General features: G+C 33.9%; 1 long non-coding RNA gene across 1 annotated transcript in view; it reads right to left on the minus strand.

Moving 5' to 3' along the window:
* LOC141573152 (uncharacterized) overlaps positions 1-21922 on the minus strand; it is a 71502-nt gene extending 49580 nt beyond the window's left edge. The window contains exon 1 of the long non-coding RNA XR_012498772.2: positions 21811-21922. This is a non-coding gene — a long non-coding RNA (uncharacterized LOC141573152). The remainder of the gene's footprint in view (positions 1-21810) is intronic.
* Between the last annotated feature and the right edge of the window lie 1468 nt (positions 21923-23390).

The raw sequence follows: 23390 nt of genomic DNA on the forward strand, positions 1-23390 counted from the left end.
AAGGATAATAAACTAGTAAGTAATTCTATGAAAAGACTGTTAAGTTAGAAAAAACTCTTGGAAGATGACCAAGGGTTGGAGCTGGGAGGAAAGGAGAAAGTGGAAAAAATGCATATGAAAAAGCTGTATTTATAGACACAATATTACAAAAAGAATGCAAAACATTATAAAAATATATAAATGCCAAAAATGTGAGAACCTAGATAAAATGAAAAAATTTCTACAAAAAATACCTTAGGGGACCCATGTGAATTTTGGCTATATAGCATCTGAACCCCTTTCCCTATGTTCAAGACAATCCTCATTTTATTGGTAGAAAATGCAAAGTGCATAGAAAGATATTCCAATAAGACGAAACAGTCTGTGCAAAAGCCCAGAGGTAAGAGAACATAAGCAGGTATGTGTAGAGGGCTAAACAGCATGGCTGTAGACTTGAATAGAGAAACAGAGCTGCCAAATCATGAAGTGTATAAGCATTGTAAGCTATTTTAAGGATTTGGGGATTTTCCCTGGTATTAATAGAGAGTCACTGAAGAGTTTCAGAGAAATTGTATTACGAAATTGTAATATGATCATGCTAATGATGATCTTGATAACTTGTAATATTTTTTAGTCATTTTTATGCACCAAGCATAGGATACTAATTGTGTTTTATGAACTATCTCAGTTAACCCTCACAGGAACTCAGTAAAATTGATACTCCTATTATGTGAATTTTAAAGGTCAGGAAATGGGTTAACAAACTTGCCACGTTTAAGAAGAGAATACATAAGTGAAAACAGAAACATCAGCTTCATTTAAAATACCTGACAGATACTTGGGTACAAATACCACAGAACTGTAATCTCCTAGAGTATATAACATACAAAAAGTAGAGAGGAATGCTTCATCCATTGCCCAGTCCTAAAAGAAGCCAAAACTTGGAAACAACCGAAATGTCCATCAGTAGATGACTGGGTTAAGAAACTGTGGTATTGCTTGGCTATAAAGAAAAATGAAAATCTTACCATTTGCAACGATATGGATGGACCTAGAGAACATTATGCTAAGTGGAATAAGTCAGTCGGAGAAAGACAAATATATGATCTCACTTATGTGTGGAATCTAAAGAACTGAATAAATGAGCCAAGTAAACAGAAACAGTCTCAGAGATATAGAGGAAAAACTTATGGTTGCTAGAAGGGAGGGGGTTGAGAATGAGCAAGAAAGGGAAGGGATTAGACAGCATAAATTGGTAACTACAATATTGCCAGGGGATATGAAAGACTGTTTGGGGAATATAATCAATAATGTAAAGATGTTGTAGGGTGTCAGATGGGCATTTGTCTTATTAGGGAGACCACTTCATGGGCGGTGTAGGTGCCTGATCACTGCAGTGTACACCTGAAGCTGAAGCTGAATAATATTGAATGTCAACTATAATTTAATATATATATATATATATATATATATATATATATATATATATATATGGTCATGTGATATGGAGTACAGCAGGGAACAGAGTCAATGGAATCGTAACAGCTATATATGATGTCAGAGGGTTAGCAGATTGGAAGAGGGGGGTTATCACTTTGTGAGGGGTGAAATGTCTAATTATTGCATTGTCTTGTACACCTGAAACTAATTAAAAAAATAGTCATGGCGATGTGAAGTATAGCATAGAGAATATAGTCAGTAATATCATACTAACTATGTACAGTGCCAGGTGGGTAGGAGACTAATTGGGGGAATCACCTCATAAATTATATAAATGTCTAAGCAATATGCCGTACACCTGAAGCTAAACTGATATAAAATACGAAAATTTTTAAAAATCGTGGGAAAAAAAAGAGGCTTCAGTTCTCAAGCCTTCTCATTCTCAGTTGTGGCAGGTATCCAAGAGCTATTGACTGAGCAGTGCAGAGGATTGGATTTATTAATGGAAATATGTAAAACAGGCTGTGGGAGCCATGAAGTGCTTGAGGGGGAACACAGCAGGAGATTGAAAATCCATTGTTTAAAGGAGATGACAAGAGTCATGACATTGAAATTATAACGTTAATTCTCTAATGTTATCTGTATTCACAAAAAGATTTGGAAAATGTGAACTTCAGGTAAAATGCCAAACATCACAGAAGAATTAGCTGAGATTGTGGACTGTGCGTTTTCAGTACCACAGGTCTGCACTGTTTCTGTTTCAATTCTCTCCAGCAGTGCAAAGCAACCTGAATTTAAGAGCAAGGAAGGCAACACAGATAGGTTGATAAGATGTAGGCTTTATGTTTCCTTAAGTTTTCAAGAAATTAAATAGTTTTGTGAACCAGTTGCCTTTCTTTATTTTACAGATCTACTTAAGAGCAAATTATAAATGGTTAAAAAGGTGCCAGGAGGAGACAGTAAATATGTCAATGAAAATTGTCATCCCTGACAAGAAAAAAAAAAGTTATCAATTCTACAGACGGTGGTAGAGCATCATCCTGGTAAAAAAAGTAGAACTCATTAGTTATACATAAATATTTATCAACTGCACTTACCTTTTCTTAAGTGTTTTTGCGTTCTTTTTTGAAATAAATTTTTTGGTAAGAAAGTGTTCTAAAGTAGGAAATTTATTTTATTCATCCCTTAATATCTATAATATTACCATCTCAGTGAAGATGTGATTTTAATTGAATTAAAATGTTCTAAAGAAAAACTATGAATTGGACTTAAAAAACACATACTTATGGATGATACCACAATCTATTTGTAAGGGAATGACTTCTTTCAGGAAACAATTGACTGTTTTAACTCTATTTAGGACTTTGAGGTAGATGAAAATAACTATGTGAATCACAAAATTTTCAGTTAAGTGCCAAATAAACCAATAGATGACAATATTGTCTATCAGGTTAATAAATATAATAAATAACTGTTATATTCTATATGTAATACTCCATTTTATAAGCTAATGTATTTCTTCAGAACATTCAAACATTCTAATGTTATGCACCAATGCCAATATCTAGTCCACCCTTCAAAGCAATTTTGGAACTCTTTTCCTTTGGGTAAAGAAATAAATCATTGGGGGCCAGATCAGGTGAGTAGGGAGGGTGTTTCTATACAGTAATTTTTTACTGGCTAAAACCTCCCTCACAGACAGTACCATGTGAGCTGGTGCATTGTCATGATGCAAGAGCAATGAATTGTTGGTGAAAAGTTCAGGTCATCTAACTTTTTCACGCAGCCTTTTCAGCACTTCCAAACAGTAAACTTGGTTAACTCTTTGTCCAGTTGGCACAAATTCATAATGAATAATCCCTCTAATGTCAAAAAAGTTTAGCAACATCATTGCAATAGGTTCACAAACTTAATTGTCAGGCCTCATGTACCAGTCTTTATGAAGCAAGAATATATATTTTCCTCACATGTGTTAATTTTGTTAATATATTAAAATCTTAAAGTGGTTCAGTACTTTTGTATATTTTAAAAATACATATATATTTCCATATAACCTCTCAGAAGCAGGGCCATTTTGTCTGACTTCATCTGTTTGATGGCATATATCATGACACATATTTGTAGGCTTACTATTATATTTTCATCCATATGCTGAAAGCCTCATATAAAAAAAAAATCATGATTTGACAGACAGATAAAGTGGGCAGGGCAATAAGGGTATACCCTTTCTGATGACATGCTAAACATAAGCCACTCTTGGCATAGGATATGTTTTTAACTGGGATATTTGATCCCAGTTAAATTGCTACCTCTCCTTAAAGCTTCCTTTGGTATTTACTTCCTCCAGAACTTACTCAAAAGTGAAATCATTTATTGAATCACAGAGTAATAGAATCTGAGACTTAGAACATCTGAAGCCATCTGTAATGGATTAAATGGTAGCCGTAAAGCTGTATGTACATGTCCTAATTCCTGGAACCTGTGAATATTATCTTATCTGGAAAAAGTTGTGCTTAAGGTGAGGCTCTTGAGAGGAAAATCTTATCCTGGATTATCTGGACAGGACGTAAATACAATCATACGTATACCTTGAGAGCAGCAGAAGCCTGAAACAGATACACAAAGGAGAAGGCCATGTGGAAATGCAGGCCAAGATTGCAATGATGCTACAGCAAGTCACAGAATTCCAAAGACAGCCAGTAGCCATTTGTAGGAAAAAGAGAAGCATGGAATGGATCCTCCCTAAGAGCTGCTGGAGGGCGTGCAGCGCCACTGTCACCTTATTTCAGACTTCTGTCCTCCAGAACTCTGAGAGAATAAATTTAATTTTTTAAGCTACACATTTTTGGTACTTACAAAACAAAAACAATACAGAAAAAAAAGGTACAGCAGCTACATAAAACTAATACACCATCTCTTGCAAGCTCACATAGCTTTAGGTAAGAGGTTTACTTGACAAATTGCTGCCCAGGTTCCCCTTGAACTGATCAAGTATAAGCTATCCTCTAGGTAACTTAAGAGGGTTTCCTAGTACTACCTGGCTTATTAGCATGTTCCTCTTTACAAAAAACTGAAATCTGTCTCCTGACAGTTCCTTATCCCAGACCCACCACAATTAACAGGTGACACATCAGTCTTCCGGTATAACATAGACCATGTCTCTTCTTACATGAAATTCCTTTGACTATTTGAAGACAGTATTAATCACCCCTTAATCTTCCTTGCGTAAATTAGACTGCTATATTTCTTAGAACCTAGCTAAAAGCTGTCCCATGAACCTATCTCAGTCTTCTCTGCTCTTCCACCACGGAGAGTGAAGGATACTTGGTCATGAACGTGTGTACCTACGGGATACCTGGCACAAGAAGACATATGCAAACAGGAAAACACAACAACTTGAAGTATCTGTTGATTTCAACGTGTGAAAATGGAAGACAAGCAATTTTAGAAACAAGCAGCAGAAATAGAGATAGGCAGAGAGGTAGAGATAGACAAAGAAAGAAGGTGGAAGGAAGGGAGGGAGGGAGGAAGAAAGGATGAGAAAAGAAAACATAACAAGTAGACCCATGAATCTCTCGGGTATACAGAATCATTGGATCATAATTAATAGGAATGGAGAAAAAATAGAAAGTGGGAATGGAAAGGAAGACTTGCCAAGGAAAGTCTGTTGAAGAATTTTAATAATAAATCATCAGTCATTAAGAGTTGGTCAAGTACATACCAAGCACTCTACAAAACATCTAAATATAATATCTCTGCTGTTACAATAAATTAAAGATGAAATTTGGTTTTATTACCTCAAATTGAAAGTTAAAAAAAATTAAATATTATTCCACATTAAAAATGAAAAAGAGACTTAAATATTTCATCAAAATCATACTTCCTATGAATTGTGAAGCTGGAATCTGAACCCACAAGTCTTTCATTGCTAATGTGACTTCTTAAGCATTTTGATATGCTCCCTCTTGATCCAAATAACCATAAATCTTACTATTAATTTACACTGTCTTTATTACTATTTATTCCAACTTATCCTCGCTTTTTAATCCTCATGCCTCCCTTATCAGAGTAAGACCTGCAAACATAATTTGAGAGCTAAAGGGAAGTCCTTCAAAGGTGGTATCAGAGAACTAGAGTTATCAAACTAAGACTGTCATTTAGCACAATGTCTGAAACAGTATATAAAACCTATTTACTTCTATCTATATCATATTTTAAATATGTCTCTAGAAAACACCACAGTACAATCTTGCCACACATAATCGTGTGAGTGACATGTATCTGGAAATAAATATAAAACTGTTTTTCCTAACCAAAGCCACATTTGATGCTATTTTCTTTTTAACCTCTTTCATTTAAATAAGATACAGAGTCTATTTTCTACATCTTTGTTTAGAGGCCATGGTTATTAGTACCCTAAATTACTTCCCTGTGTGGCTTTATATTGAAATTGCCTCTATAATTACTTTCCCCTGAAATTTCTATGGTTAAGTTTAGCAACTAAATGTGAATTGCTTCTAAATGAAGATATTTGGTCAGTGCTGTAAGTTCGCTTATTTATAACTAATCATCAAGCAGGTAAAGATTTTATTTACTCTTGGAAAGTTAAAGTATTTCAAATAGCCCTATCATCTCTTTTTATTCATTTATTTATGATTCAAGAAATTAATCTTACCAGTGTCATTTTATTCTGTGTGGTATGTTGTTACCATCGTAGTTCTGTTGATTTTTAATAACTGATACAAAGTTTTAAATTGTGTTTAATTGTGTTTGCAGATAGTTTCCTGAGCCATAAATAGCTAACTCTCAAAATCCTCTTTCATTATCATTAACACTAGATATTCAACTTGTGCATTTCATTGAAATGAGGCATAGGGAGCATGGTGCCAGCAAGGTCATCACAACTCAAAAAGAACATGAGAAGATTTCAGGTCACCACAAGTCACAGAGGGCAAATAGAAACTTTGCATAACCTTACCATGGCAGTGTATCCAATAATTATTTTCCTTAGAACGTTTCAGTGTAAAAGACTGCACAGATCCCTGCATACAAATCTAATTATTCTTCCCACTCATAAGAGTAGGTTATTCTTGCTATTTCTATTGTCACTTTCAGGTCATGGACATGAAAATAGAATTTATCTAACTGCAATGCCATTTGTCCAATAATGTCCTGGAAGAATTTATTTTTCTTTAAAAAGTGAATGCTTTACTTACAAAGTTACTGTACTCATTTTATTTACCCAAGGAAGTTATTTGCCTTTTGCTGAATGAGTTGAAATTAATAAAATATGTAATACTTTTATTTTCATCATTATAGCATGAGTCACAGTTTTCATAAAAATCTACCTATAGTTTTAGTACAATGGCAAAGCTCTATATTTGAAAATGACTGAGTTTTCATATGTAGAATCATAATATTTTTACTAAAAGATGAGAGTGCATTATTCATCATAACAGAAAATAGGAATTTTCATGTGAAGGTATGAGGAGGTAGCACATTATCAGATGATTTTAAGAACACTGTCTCATTACTCAACTTCATTATTTGAAAGGAGGAAGTATTTTAAAACTATATTTTGATAGAATTGGGTGATAACATGGAGGCAGTGGTGAAATTAAGACTGTTTCTCTTGAACTATATATACAAAAAAATGCAAATATTTAAAACTTTATGTAATTAAATAGAAATATGAAACCTATGTTTTTAAAACAACAAATGTGAAACTATTTACAGAATATGACTTTTAGGGAAATTGTACCCTGAAAAATAGGCTTAACTTATAATAAGATATTTTACTATCTAAGTACAAACTCCACACCATAATGTCTGACTCTGAGACCACTGAAACAATATGGATTCTCATGTGTCCTTCATATATATTCAGAGTACTCACCAAGTACCAGAGGTGTTAATGCTCTGAAGCGTGTAAACATTATAAAGCAACTTTGTTCCATGTAAATATTTTCCAGAAATATATCTAGTGCTACCATGTATGGAGATCCTTTAACCATGATTTATGATAAATAAATAGTAAGTTATTGCATCAGATATTAGAACAAATGGTACCATTTTATATAACATAGCATCAGGCCTTTTCAATATACACAACACTAATATTACTATGATGGTCCTAGCAGGTGGACTCTTTCGGCACACGATGATAAAAGGCTGCCCAAGTCCTAGCTCGGGACTTGTCTGATCTGTCCAATCTGCTGCCTGATCTAGAGTGAATGGTATGTCTATATGGCCGCTGATCAATATTCCTAACAAAATGAAACAAATTTTAGTAAGCAGGATATGAAGAATAATGAGCTAATCTTATATTTATTAAAATAAACTACTCAGTTTAATGAAACACTACCATAAATAAAACTAAACAATGAACATAAGAGATCAGATGATTTATCGAATTAGGAAGTAATCTTAGTTTCAATGTTTAATTTCAAAAGTATACTTTCTACAACTTACCCAATTTATTTAGAAGGGTATATTAAACATGCATGACTACATTACTAAGTTAAGATAAATAATAGATATTATATTGAGTAAAAACAATCCTTATATAGACAAACATCTCTGTGTAGTTTGTAAGTAGTCTGGAATTGGGAATCACAATGGTACTCAATTGTTTATCATTCATTAATGAATTTTAACTATGAATATCTACAATCCATAAATGGGAATACATATTAGGAGCTATGTCATAGACTGTGGACAAGATTATAGCTTTCTATTGTTATTCACTTGTAGTATAAATAGGTTGAATTGATAGACCATTGTCTTATTAGCATTCTATATATTATATTTTATAATAATTCTCATTCTTTCTTATGAATGGTAGGCTACTATGACACTCTATGAAAAACGCCTTTTCCTTTGGGACGTGCTTTAACATTTGCATGGTTAGCTAGAGCTGGACTACTTTGAAGATAAGGTAAACTGTGGTAGGTGATCCACCAGTCAGAACACACATTACAGCTATTGAAGTAACACATTTTCTTCTTTGAAATTTATGTCTACTAATTCAAACCATTTTAAAAATACTTACTAAGCAAAGGTGATTTTTCAGGGAATTGAGATTCTAATGATTCATAGCAAATGATTATCAACAATCTTTTCACATGGTCCTTAATTGTGGGGATTTTTACATCTGAGGACGGGTACAGATTATTCAGGCATAACAGCAAATTAAGAGTAGAGTCAGGCTTAGTGTAAAACAGATAACCTCATCTTCCATCTAGAAAGAAGAATGTTGGACGTATTGACTTCTTAACTGAGATTACATCAACATTCTGGGGGTGAACATCATTTTGCATAGTTTTTATTATGATATGCCAGTATAAAATAAAATAACCCAAACAAAGAAATAAAATTGAATAATAAATCTTAATTCTTAGGCAGCATCATTTTTTCCTCACTAGTTAAATGCTTATTAGAATACTGAAGGAAAAATAACAAGCAATATTGCCATCCAATGGTGAAATTGTTACATGTAAAATATATTAAAAATAAAGATGGGAATAGAGAACAATATTTCAGAATTAGTAGAAATATCTTTCTTTTTACTGCCTGCATTTTCTGGGAAATATAAAGGAAATGTTTGATGCTGTTAATATAATGCGTACTAATCTCAAATAAAAAGAAATTGCTAAGAGTGGGTTTTCACCTTTTTCAAGCAAAAAACAAGAGAAGCTTTAATTCATATTATTTAATCATTAAAGAGGTAGGAGAATGGAGCTCACAAAACTTATTAGTATCATCATTTTAATTCTTTATTTTGCATTATGCTTAGCAAATATTTTCCTTTCACAGTCAATTAAGGATCTACCTGAATCTTGTCCCAACCCAAAAGACTTCAGCACTAACTTTCTCTCTCCCAAGCCCCCAGACACTTCATACCTACGTTGTTCTTTATTTATAATCATTTGATTTAACTTAGAGTCATTGACATAATCCTTGGCACACCTTTTTAACTGAGAAAGGAGGGATTATGTTTTATTCATTTGTAACATTAATAACTGTTAGTGCCTAACAGGCCAACAATTAATAATAGTTGAATTTAGTAGAATTGTATTAATCTGAATGGATTTGCATGTTCATACTAAAATGACTATATTTCACTAGTTAGGCAGATTATATCTCACTGGTGAAATTCAAAGAATAACTTCAAAATTCTTAATATGTGGACATCTTTCCTATACTTAATGGCAAGAGGAGATTACAATAGCTAAATATTGGATTGTTATAATTGATTAATAATAAAGCTTATCATTATGCCTATTGTATAGCATGTACTTAATAAATACTAGTCAGTGAAGTTGTGCTGCTGCTAGCAATGATAAGGATTACTTAGTCTGCTATAGTTGGATGTTATTAACCTGGTATGTCAGACACATACATTTAGAGAAAAAGAAGAAATGCATTTTGATTTCCTAGGATTTAATTAATTACTGCAGTAATCAGTTGACATATGTATTGCTAACTTACATATTTTTCGTTTAGCTCTTCAAGAAATATTTAAAGAACATTTATTTTGGAACTTCTCACTATGTTAGGTAATATGAATGTGAGTAAACCAATAGAAGCGGTCTCTGCCAAAATTAAAATAGTCTTAGTGACTGAATGGATTTTGATTATGCAACTACAATTACAATAAGTGCTATGGACATGGTAATTGGATGGCAATAGCAGGAACATCTATCTTAGAGTGAGAAACTCAGGGGATGACATTCTGAAGGAGCTAAGACCCAAGAATGAGTAGTAGTTAACTAGGTGACCGAGTTAAAGGAAGGTAAAAGGAGAGTTTCAGGGAGAAGAAACAACTTTAAAGATAGTTTGAGGGAGAGAGGATCCTGGAACTTTTGAGGGATTGAAAGATTCATTTGGTTTAAGGGAGATAGAATTCAAAATGAAATTGAAATCCTAGGCTGGGCTTTTAAAACTGTGTCAAGAATTTTAGATTTACCTTAATGGGTAGAAGTCCTAGGCAGCACAATCAAGGAAGAAAAAATAAGTAAACACACTGATCTGAGTAGAAGAAATATTGTTTTTATGTGTAGATGTCGATTGCCTACTTAGACAATAGCAAAGAATCTACTTTAAAAAATTTCCTAGAATTAATACATGAATTCAGCTGTGTAGTAGGATTCAAGTTCCGTTTAGAAAAAGCAATGATATTCCTATATACAAAATTTATATGGAGAGGCTAAGGAACCAAAGAACCAAAACAATCTAAAGAAGAGCAATAGCAAAGGATTCACATTATCCAACTTCAAGGCTTGCTATAAAGCTGCAGGAATTCTGTTGAAACCAGACTCCCAAGTTTTGTTTGAGAGAAACCCCCATGCATATTCTCTCAGTGTTTTCAGGTTGCTTGGCCTGACTCTTGCTCCAGAAATGAGGCTTTATAATTATATAGACATCAATATGCCCTGTGTTAAGCATGATTCCCCTGAGTCAAGGTCTCGTGTGTACGTTATTTATTCGGTGACACTATCATGGGAGAATGTTAATAGATTGGGGAAAGCAGGACAAGAAGAACTACCTAGCTCAAGCTAACTCCTAAGAACATTCGCTTTACCCTATCCCTGAAGTTAGGCCACAGAATTGTCCCCATTAATACCAATGAGCTGGGCTTTCATACCCCGGTTCCCAGCTTTCATACCGCATTCCCAATTACTCAATTTGCTATAATGAGAATTTGGCTGGACATCTGATACAACCTCTAGCTCTTTCTTTTATGATTGATTTGAAGCTTAAAGAATGTCGGTTTGCTTCAAACACTTATGGTCCCAGTGGAGAGATTTAGAAACCAAGTCAATAGTACAGAAGGTAGAGCCAAGAGATAGAAAGAAGCAGTCCCATGACCTTATTTTAACACCGAATGCAGCTTTTCCTAAAACCACATTTTTCCCCAATGCTTCGTTACTCGAAGTTATTTGAACCAATATAGATGGTGCCAAAAAAATGCATACACGTTTAAGAAAGGAGAAAACTGTATTAAAATTACATTGATGGTAACAACTTTGAGCACCTCTTGTAATTGCAGAAGTCAAATGTGACTTGTATTCATCTTTTGTTGTCAGTATATATTGAGTATTACAATTTTAATACTTTTTTTTTTCCTTTCTTAAAATGTGTATACATTTTTTTGGCACCTTCTGTATATTCTTTCCCCGCCTTCTATTTTCTTTGCTCAAGGCAGACAATTTCACAAAAGAGTTATAACCGGTGCGGGACTGACAGAATTCTTATAAAAAAGAGTGATTCCAGAGAAGCATTTGAAGGATATACAGAAATTAACTGAATAAACAGTTTGCTCTGCCTGCTACTGATTCCTAACATTGCATGAACGCATTGCAGAGAATGAAGGCATATAACATGATCAGCCTTTCCACGAGGGAAATTCTGTACTTGTTTATTATATTTTAATAAGTTGAAAACAGAGAAATTCAATGAGAATATCTTGTATATATCCATTTACCTAGCTGTTAAAATTATTAGGTGTAACTATTTTGTCAATATGATTTATCAGAGAGAGTTAGAACACTCCTTATTCTGTCTCTGCAGTCCAGTCTTCAACCCTTTCTCCTCAGACACAATCACTTATCACAAATTTGTTATGTATCTTTTTCATTCACGATTTTGTAGGTACTTCACACCCACAAAATATGTGAGTATATATAAACAAAAAGTACATATATAAACAAAAAATACATATAGGAATGTAATAAACAATATTAAGATAAATATACTATGTATAGTTTATTTAACATTGAATGCTGCAGAATTTCATGACTACCCTCCAATTTATTTGTATAATATATAACAAATATGTCTTTTTAAATTCCATTACCTCTTAATTTCATGTGTTATTTTACTAAGAATATCAGTTGTAGTGAGTAAAAACTTGGTTTACACCTGAAGCTGAATAATATTGAATGTCAAATATAATTAAATATATATATATATGAACTCTGACAATTAGGTTTGTGAACTCATCCTAGAAAAAGTGCTACATACCTCATTGATGAATATCACTACAGTCACCTTCAAAGTACTCCCTTTGGGAAACTATGCACTGATGCCAAGGCCTAATCCACCTTTCAAAACAATTTTGGAACACTTTTTCTGGAATGGCCATCAGAGCTGTCATTGAATTACCCTTGATATTACCCGTGATTAATTTTTTAAAAGAACTTTCATCCCTGCACTAGTGGAGACATTGTGAATTCTCTAAATATCAACTGAGATCCTCACTCTAGCTACTACTATCCTCTGATACTTCATAGAGTGGAAAAAACCCTCATCTTTCTAAGCTTTGTCTTCCTTTCAATATTTCCTTTATCTTCGGGTAAAGAAAGAAGTTACTGTGGGCCAGATCAGGAGAGTAGGGAGGGTGTTCCAATACAGTTCTTTGTTTACTGGATAAAAACTCCCTCACAGACAGTGCCGTGAGAGCTGGTGTATTGTCGTGATGCAAGAGCCATGAATTGTTGGTGAAAAGTTCAGGTCGTCTAACTTTTTTATGCAGCATTTTCAGCACTTCCAAATAGTACACTTGGTTAACTGTTTTTCCAGTTGATACAAATTCATAATGAATAATCTCTCTGATATCAAAAAAGATTAGCAACATCGTTGCAACAAGTCTGCACACTTAATTGTCAGACCTCGTGCGTGTGTGTGTGTGTGTGTGTGTGCTTGTATATACAGAGGGTGCCAAAAAAAGTATACACATTTTAAGAAAGGAAATAACTGTATTAAAATTGTATTCTCAATATGTAAGGATAACAAATCCAACAGATGCTCAAAGTGATTACCATCAGCATAATTTGAATACAGTTTTTTTCCTTTTTTAAAATGTGCATACATTTTTTGGCACTCTGTGTGTGTATAGATATAGATATAGATATAGATATAGATATAGATATAGATATAGATATCTAGATATAGATATCTAGATATAGATATAGATATCTAGATATCGATATAGATATTTGCATATAGTCATGAATGTGGAATACAGCAAGGGGAATAGAGATAACGGAATTGTAACAGCTATATACGATGTCAGAGGGGTAGTAGATTGCGGGAGGGGAGTTATCACTTTGTGAGGGGGGTAATTGTCTAACTATTACATTGTTTTGTACACCAGAAACTAATTTTAAAATGTCGAATCTTTAAAAATCCAATTTAAGAGTCTTTTTCTTCTACTAGGAGAAATCAGTGCTTTTTATAGAAATAATTGTAGTTGCTGATATATTAGATTTTATTAATTCTATTTTATTTCGGAATTTATATTTACTATCTTTCCTTTGTTTTTCTTTTTTTCCTGACTTCTTTTTTATTATTTTTTTTCTATTTCCTTACTTTCCTTTACTCACTAAACTTCTATTTCTGTTATTCTAATAAATTATACCTAAGTTTAAACATTTATATCTCTTTCCTCTTCACTGAAAAACAGGCACCGTGGAACATAAACTAATATGCATCTCAGAAGATTTCTTATTCTCATAAGACCAGGGGAATTTTACATATTCCCACCCATTACAGCGTGCTTGCATTTGGATGGGGCCTCATAGGAAAACCATCTCTCTTCTTTATATTGACTTTCATATGAGGAACTAGGCACTTAAATAGAAAAACTAATAGAACAACAGTTGCTAATATCCTGTGTGTGTGTATTCATGCGTGTATGTGTGTGTGTGTTGGGTGTGTGGGTTTAGGATAGTCTCCCACATATGGAGTTACATGGACAAAAGAAAGATTTTAAATGTGATTACTTTTTTAAAAGACCTTTCATTCCTGAACTAGTGTATACATCATGAATCCTCTAAATATCAACTAAAATCCTCACTCTAGCTACTAACTACCCTCTGATACTCCATAGAGGGAAAAAGAATCCTCATCTTCTTTCTAAGCTTTCTTCTAACATAAACAAAGAGGATTGGCTCCATAAAAAAGTTTATAGAACTTATTAGGAACATCATGGTGAAGGGAAAATATCACAGATTTTGGAAATTGATCTGGCTGCAACAAGGATCAATTCTCCCTCAATCGCATTACGTCTGGAGAAAGGTAAGCTCCCACCTGTTTGGTCCAAAATCACAAATTCATGTATCAATATTGTACTGTAATGTACAAATGTAAAATATAAAGGGGTCTTTCCCACTGAAACAGCTTTGTGCATCTCGAATAGTGCTTGCTGTCTTCTTAGAGTGTGTTTTGCCATTGAATGTCTGTATGTAGGAGAACAGTCGTACTCAAGTATTAATCAAGTGCATGTATAATAGGCACCTACAGTCTACTTGGCATCAATTACAGTGTGCTTCAATGAAGAAAACTGGGCTTTCCATCTCTGCCCATCCTGCAACCCATGTTTACTGCTTAGTGGAAAAATTGTGCCTCAGAAGTATGTGCTTTCCTTGGCTTTTTAAAGAGAAAAGGAAGGAAAGAACTGACAGGATGTAAAAGTGCACTCAGAGATTAAATTTTCTTTGTGTGTACATTTCTTGGTTAGGCATTTCATCAAAGAGAAGGCACTAGGGATTCTACTTTGTCCAGGGGAGAGATAAGGCCATAATTCTAGGGGCAACTCATTGAAATGTCCCCCTTTGACAGACATGTTTACACCAGGAGCCCAGATATGAATAAGGCCAAACAAAAAGACTAAAGGATCTCATGTGAGTGACTTAAGACTTACCTTTCAGTTACTGTTCCTGGGGGAACTGAGCAACTAAGAGAGTTAGGAGTACAGATCATCATGGAAGTTTGTGGAAAGGATCACAATATTCATTGTCTTCTCTGTATGGTATGCCAAAGTGTGAAGGATGAGAGAACACTCAATTTTCTTATGCAAGGAAAAAACAGCTCCATTTGAATCATACAATTGTTAAACCTTCATTTGAAATCTCTGCATGGATTTAGTTTTTAAATATAATTTGTATTAGAATTCATTCAATGAATATTTAATGTGCTAGGCACTCTTCTAAGTGCTTGGGATGCATCAGTTACATAATTTAAAAGCCCTACCTTCATAGAACTTACACTAGTCAGAGAAGTCAGGCAATACATATAACAAGGAAATTATAAAACAAAACCATAATGAATAAGAACACCATGCTGTATGTTTTGAGATGGTATATGTTGGTGAGAAATATAGACTATGGTTAAGATAAAGGGATGGTTTGCAATTTTAAGGATGGTTAGAATGGATCGTAGTGACTTGAGCAAAGACATGAAGTATGTAGGAAATGAGTCAAGAAAACAACTCTACAAGGAGAATTCCTGGGAAAGGGAAAAAGAAGAATGAAGGGCTTACACACTAGCGTGTTTAGTGCGTTCAATAAATAATAAGAGGGTCATGTGCACTTGAAGTCAAGCGAGTTGAAGGGACAAATATTAGTAGGGACCAAATATTAAAGGAGATAGGGACCAAATGATACACTGCTCTGTAGGCCTCTGTATGTGTTTTGGCTTTGACTGTGGGTAAAATGGGGATGTTTTGTGGAAGGTTTTGAGCAAGATTTTTTAAATAAGTAAAACTTCTTATATAAAATTACTAGAACACCCCCCCTTCATTAATGTTTCAATAAGGTAGTTACAATTCGGTTTGACTTTTCAGGGATAGAATACACACGGATAGACTTAAACAATTTTCTGTTCCATGTCAGTTCTTACTTCTGAATAATTAATGTTTTTTAGAGTTCATGTTTTCTGAATGGTTGATTCCTTTTTTGTTTAAATATAGTTGGTATACAATATTATATTAGTTTATTTTTTTAATGATTTTAACTAAAATACAGTTAGCATATAACATTATATTAGTTTCAGGTATACACCAGTTATTCAGCATTTAGATACCTAAGAAGTAATCACCATGATAAGTCCAGCAGCCGTCCGATGCTGTACCACGTTATCACAATATTGTTGACTATATTAACTAGGCTGTACAATTACATCTCTATGACTAATTTTTTTATACCTAAAAATTTGGACCTCTTATACATAGTTATTACAATATTATTGACTTATTCTCTATGTTTTACTCTACATCCACATGACTATTTTGTAATTACCAATTTGTACTTCTTAATCCCTTCATCTTTTTCACCCACCCCCCAATCCCCTCCCACCTATCACCCCAACAAATCTAGTATCCATGTGATACCATATATAGTTCTTACAATATTATTGACAATATACCTTATTCTATACCCTACATCCCCATGACTTCTTTGTAACAACCACTTTGTACTTCTTAATCCCTTCCCCTGTTTTCACCCACACCCCCAACCCTCCTCCCATTTGGTAACCATCAATTTCTTCTCTGTATCTATGAGTTTGTTTCTGTTTTGTTTGTTAATTTTGTTCTTAGATTCCACATATAAGTGAAATCACATTGTATCTGTCTTTCTCTGACATACTCCACTCAGCACAATACCCTCCAGGTCTATCCATGCCACAGCAGATGGCAGCAACACACTCCCTTCCATGGCCAAGCAATGCATATTCATTTTATATGTACCACCTTCTCTTTATCCAATCTTCTATGAATGGAAACCCAGGCTGCCTCCATATCTTGGCTATTGTAAATAATGCTGCAATGAACACATATGGATGCACATGTCCCCTGGAAGTAGTGTTTTGGGTTTCTTCAGATAAATACCCAGAAGTGGGATTACTGGCTCCTTATTTGTCTCTTGTTATGGCCTTCATTTTCAAGTCTATTTTGTTTGGTGTAAGTATTGCTACCCTAGCATTTTTTTTTTTTTTTGCCTCATTTTCATGAAATAACTTTTCCATCCTTTTATTTTCAGTCTATGCGTGTCTTTCAATCTGAAATGAGTTTCTTGTAGGCAACATATATAAGTAAGGGTTTTGTTTTCTTGTCCATTCAGCCATCCTGTTATTTTATGGAGCATTTAATCCACTTACGTTGAAAGCAACTGTTGATAAATATGTAGTTATTGCCATTTTATTATTCATATTATTGTCTCCCCCCCATCTTAAAGAAGTCCCTCTAACATTCCTTATAATACTGGATTGGTGGTGATGAGCTCCTTTAGCTTTTTCTTTTCTGGGAAGCTCTTTATCTGTCCTGGCTCCCATAAGGTTCAGCTGCTGATAATGCCTCCTGCTGTATGCAGCTCAGTGAGTCAGCAGGATGGAGCAGCAGAGCTCACCAGACCAATCAGATTCAGATTTGGCCTGTGGGGGCGGGCTCAACACAGGAAAGATGGTGCCCGTTTGCCGGCTGAATGGTAGAACGACCCCACACAGGGAAAATGGAGACTGTTCCTCCAGTCTTCACCCCGAATTACGCAACTCAGTCTCTCCTGAAAAGTCTCCGACACCCCCAGAGTCACCTTCCCTCTGCTGGAGTACAGGGTGAGTGCCTGTGTGGGACCTTTAAGAGGATTTCTGCTTTTCCTGCAGCTTTCTATCTCACCCAGATGGTCAGAATCCTGTTTTCACAGCCAGAAGTTATGGGAGCCCCTCTTTTCAGCACCAGTATTCTGGGCCGTGGAGCCTGCTGTAAGGGGCAGGGGTCCCTCACTCCTTGAGGGGAAACCTCTCTGACTAAGCTATCTCTCCCAATTTTTAACCACCATACATGGGTGTGGATCCAGCCCATTCTGCATCTCTGCCCCTCCTATCAGTTGTAAGGTGGCTGTAGGGCTTCAGCTCAGCTAGACTTCAGGTGATTCTCAATAATGATTGTTCTGTGGTTTAGTTATAATTGATGTGGTCCTGAGAAGAAGTGAGCACAGTGTTTACCTACTCCACCCTCTTGACCAGAAACATTAAATTAGTTTCAGGTATACAACATAGTGATTTGATATTTATATACCCTAAATTTAGTAATTACCTGTCACCATGCAAACTTATTACAGTATTAGTGACTATATTGCCCCTCACCATTTTTACCCATCCTCCCACACACCTTCAATCTAGCAACCATCATTTTGATATCTGTTACTATGACTTCATTTTTTATTTTCCATTTTTTGGTTCCACATATAAATGAAAGTATACAGGGTTTGTCTTTCTTGGCCTAACTTTTTTCACTTAGCATAATATCCTCAAGATCCAACCATGTTGTTGCAAATGGCAAGATTTTGATATTTTTATGGCTGAGTAATATTCCATTGAAAGAATGAATGAATATACACACACACACACACACACACACACACACACACATAACATCTTCTTTATCTATTCATCTACGGATGGATACTTAGGTTCCTTCCATATCTTGGCTACTGAAAATAATGCTGCAATAAACATAGGGGTTCATGTATATATTGAATTAGCATTTTTGTTTTCTTGGATAAATACTCAGACGTGAAATTGTTGGATCATATGGAAGATCTATTTTTGGTTTAGTTTCTCCATACTGTTTTCCATAGGGGCTGCACCAATTTACAGTCCTATCAACAGTGCACAAGGGCCAGCACATTTACTTGTTTACATTTTGATAATAGCCATTCTGACTGGTGTGAGGTGGTATCTCATTATGATTTTGATTTGCATTTCCTTGATGATTAGTGATGTTGAGCATCTTTTCATGTGTGTGCTGGCCATCTGTATATCTTCTTTGGAGAAATGTCTCTTTATGTCCTCTGTTGAATGAGTGATTGTTTATGCAACTCTGCTTTATACTCTTCCCAACTTTTATCTAAGTAAAACTGACATTTGAGGAAGAATTCTCTATTCTTAAATGCAAGTCCTTAAGATAATTCTCATTGACACAAAACTTGCCTTTTTCATACCTGAAATTGATATATATATATATATATATATATATATATATATATATATATATATATATTTAAGTTTATTGGGGTGACAATTGTTAGTAAAGTTACATAGGTTTTAGGTGTACAATTCTGTAATACATCGTCTATATATCACATTGTGTGTTCACCACCCAGAGTCAGTTTTCTTTCCATCACCATATAGTTGACCCCTTTCACCCTTGCCTACCCCCTTACCCTCTGGTAACCACTAACCTGTTATCTGTGTCTGTGAGTTTTTGTTTCTTCATTTGATTGATATCTTTCTTTTCAACAGAGTATAATATTTAAATGTTTTAAATGGATAAAAAGTGTTCATTTTCGTTACATTTAGAGTCTCTCTGACATGAAAATGGTAGGAAATACACTGAAAATCTTATCTATGATATGGAAGAATCACTGACCCTGAGATGTTTCTTCTATCCCTGCCTTGTTTCAACTACTTTCTTTATCTCATTATAGAAAACAGCAAACAAACAAAAACAATAATGGGAGTACATAAAAAGCTACTAGCTATTTTCCTGTCCCTCATGTTTTGCATTTTATTGATATGCATGTTTGTTCAGTGAAAAGCATTAAATCAAGGGTGGTAGGTAGACCCTACCCCACTACTGAATTTAGGCACACAAACTGATGTAACTGTCATCCTAGTATTACCTGGTCATACTCTCAGTGTTGGAACATGCTTGACTATTTCCAGATTTTATGCAAACAATTTCCTTCCATCAACCTAGAAAGCTGGCCTATCTTGTTCTTTATTTCAAGCTGGTACAAAATACCCTTACGAGGGAAATGACTAAAATTAAGAGCAGGGCACAAATTCTCCCATCAGAAACTAAAACCAATATATTCTGGACCTTTTAGAAAATGTTCCTGTCAATGATTTGTTTCTGGTCTAATCTCACTGAGAAGACGTATAGGATCAGATCGATTCCAGCATAAATGTGTAGATATGGTTCATGCTTCCTAAAATAGAAAGTGTATTAATATACAATGATAGGACAATAAACCTGGAAGTAAGTGATATAGGTTATATTTAAAGACTTAGTGAACCTATATAAATTTGCACTAATGGATCAGTAAAAATGTACCAACTCCTAAAAGTATGACAGATTAAAAAATTAGTAATTGGTCAAATAGTACTTAAAAGAATTTGATCCCAGGTAACAACAATATGAACCCCTTTTACTCCTATTTATAAGTAAAATACATGGGTAACATGATAGCTAGATTATATACTACCCTGACTGCACTTCAATGAGTTTGAAGGATTCAGTTTTCACTAAGTTTTGTTCATCGAATACATACTTTTTAAAAATGTCTTTTTTCCTTTGTTAAGCAGTTTGTATCTTTTTGGCATTTTCATAATAATGTAAGATGTTCTATTTTTAAAGGTATTTTTTTGTTTTGTTTTGAGAATATGGAAATTGTCAGTAATCATAAAATATAAAGAAAGGGTTGGGTTTCTAATAACATTGGTGTAAAAAAAACACGATTGCAACTGTAAGTTACCCATTATTTTACCATCAAGTTAAAATGTCAATCCAGCATTTTAAAAACTATGAATAATAAATACAATCTTCAAGAGTATCTACTCCTGAAAAAGAAATGACCATAAGTTGTTAAGTTTGTTAAGAGAGTAAAAAATTGCTACTAGGAAGTGAACTCATTTTTTTGCTTATAAAAAAATTATTTCTCAACATGGAGAAAAAATATATATTTCACAGCCTAGAGACATGCTATTTGAAATTATGACTTGGGCAAAAGATAATTGCAAAGGTATTCTGGAGATAGGTTTTGATCTATGCAAGGATATGAACTATGGTGATCAGAGGGCATTCTAAAATGCTTCAAAATGTGTTAAACCAAGGAATAACTCAACCTGAACACGCTTTATCTTTTCAAGATTGAATGCTGGTGAGGAAGAGCTATAGGTTGCCAGAGCAATAATAGTGTTTCAAGTGTAAAGTGAGACATTAAATAATTGGAGGTTCTGTTCAGCATATTGTTAAGCTAATTGTACATCTTTCAAAACTTTAACAAATAACCCATGCCTGTATGCAGCTTTACATTTATATCACATTATAATCAGGTAAGATTAACTTTGTATCAATTGAATAAGGTCTAAAATTTCATATTAAATAAAAACTACATTTCTGAAAAACATAGTATGGTTTGTCTTCTAAATAGAACAGAGAACCCTAAAACTTATTGTAGATATATACCAAAATGCTCTGATAATTTTTATAATTATTCTTGTGTAAGTAAGAGAAGTAATATATTATGTACCATTTATTTAACTTTAAAAAATAAAAACAGGATAACATCCCACAAAAGGAATGTTCACAATTTTTTAAAAAAATTATAGATAGTATACACAACACCAAAAGGTTCAGAAAATTAGATTTAACCATTCCTTCTCTTTGTTTTCCACAGTATAAAATGCATTTCTCATGTATTTTTTAAGTCCATGTTCTGTATTATTCTCTTCATGCACCAAAATTCTGGATAAATCCATGTATAGAAAATACATTTTAATAGTTAGAATAAATTTATTTTACTGCTTAAGCATTTAATATTTACTCACCAATGTGGTCTTTGTGATGCTATGTTTTCTCTAGGAATTATTGCTTTCAATAGCAATTATCTAATTTGGCCCCCTACACTTGCAGTAAAGTTTATTAGAGTTAGGATTACAGTTTATATTTACCTTTCCCCGTAAGTGACTGGAGGTTTGTCACATGAGCATAGAGCTTAAAATGGCATCATTACATTGGCAGTGTTCTAACCAAATTAGACAGCAAGTACTGGCAAAATGCAATTGAACTTTTAAATATACTCTTTGCACGTGCTTATCAGTTTGCCTTTCTTAAAGCAGAGACTCATTCTAAATTCGTGTTTTGGAAACAAGACATTGACTTCTAGTCATACTCTGCCAGCTACGTGATCTTGAAAAAGAACTCCTCTCGTCTTTCCTGCCTCACTTTCCTCATCAGAGGAAAGGACTAGACTGTGTAGTTTCTGAAGTCCATTAATCTCTAAAAAGTGAAATAGTAAAGAAGTTCAAATATGCTTATTGTTCTCCTTAGTACATGCTTATCCCCTTGTGGAAAATTTACTATATTCCAGGTTTGAATATAAGTGCACATTTCTATATATCAAAAATCTGTGCAGTCACAGGAAACTCTAAAGAAAGAAAAAAAAAAAACCAGAACTGATAGATGATGGCTAACCCTAAGAGAACTTAAAAAGTTTTTGGCATCTTAGAATCTATGTAATTTATTATTATTATTATTATTATTATTATTATTACTATTATTATTATTTTCATTCTCAGAAATGCCATGCTAAGATATCTGAAGCTCCATTTTAACTGTCTAAAATAAAAGTATTTTCTACAGTTTGGATTTCATTTATAATTTTACATTTCTATAATGTATTTAAACAGTAATGATTGTATTTAAAATTCAGATTTTAACTTTTTACTACTTAGATATTTATGAATCCTCTGGTGAAACCATTACATTTTATTTATTTTCATACTGATGAAACTCAACATGGTAAACATAATATAAATTAATTTTATTTGTGAGTTGATTTTACACAAGGTCATTTAGGCTTTGTAACTTTTAGACATGACTGAAAAGTTTTATAGATGAATGCATCAATATATAATTGGTAAGGTTAATAGTATAGGTATATTTGTGAACTATTACAATCCTACTTTGTATCAATTTTTGGAGTTATCAAACACTTTCCTTTGCCATTGTTGTCAACATAGTATAAGTCTGGGCTACTTCATCCCTGTTTCATTAATATCCTCTCAAGTCTTCCACCTCTCATTCTTTCTACTTATTCAGAAATTTTCATAGACCAACTTTATAAACCATTTTCTTGATGACCCTTCACAAATCGAACTTATACCGTAACTCCCCAATACTGAGGAGGCTATATTGCTGTTCCTCCGTCTAAATTAAAGCATTGTCTCTTTTTTTTCCCACTAGTCTATGTCAGCTTACTCTTTTGTTAGAGGCAAACTGACTCGTCATCAATGACTCAGCAAAAAGCAGCTTCTAGAAAAGGCATGCTATCTGTCCTCAGATTGTGAGCCTCCCCACCATTACCCTTCTCTAACCAACAATTACTTATTCACAAATGGGATCTACC

This window comes from Rhinolophus sinicus, chromosome 4 (assembly GCF_057876585.1).
Source record: "Rhinolophus sinicus isolate RSI-liver-muscle chromosome 4, RSI-T2T, whole genome shotgun sequence".
Classification (NCBI taxonomy): domain Eukaryota; kingdom Metazoa; phylum Chordata; class Mammalia; order Chiroptera; family Rhinolophidae; genus Rhinolophus; species Rhinolophus sinicus.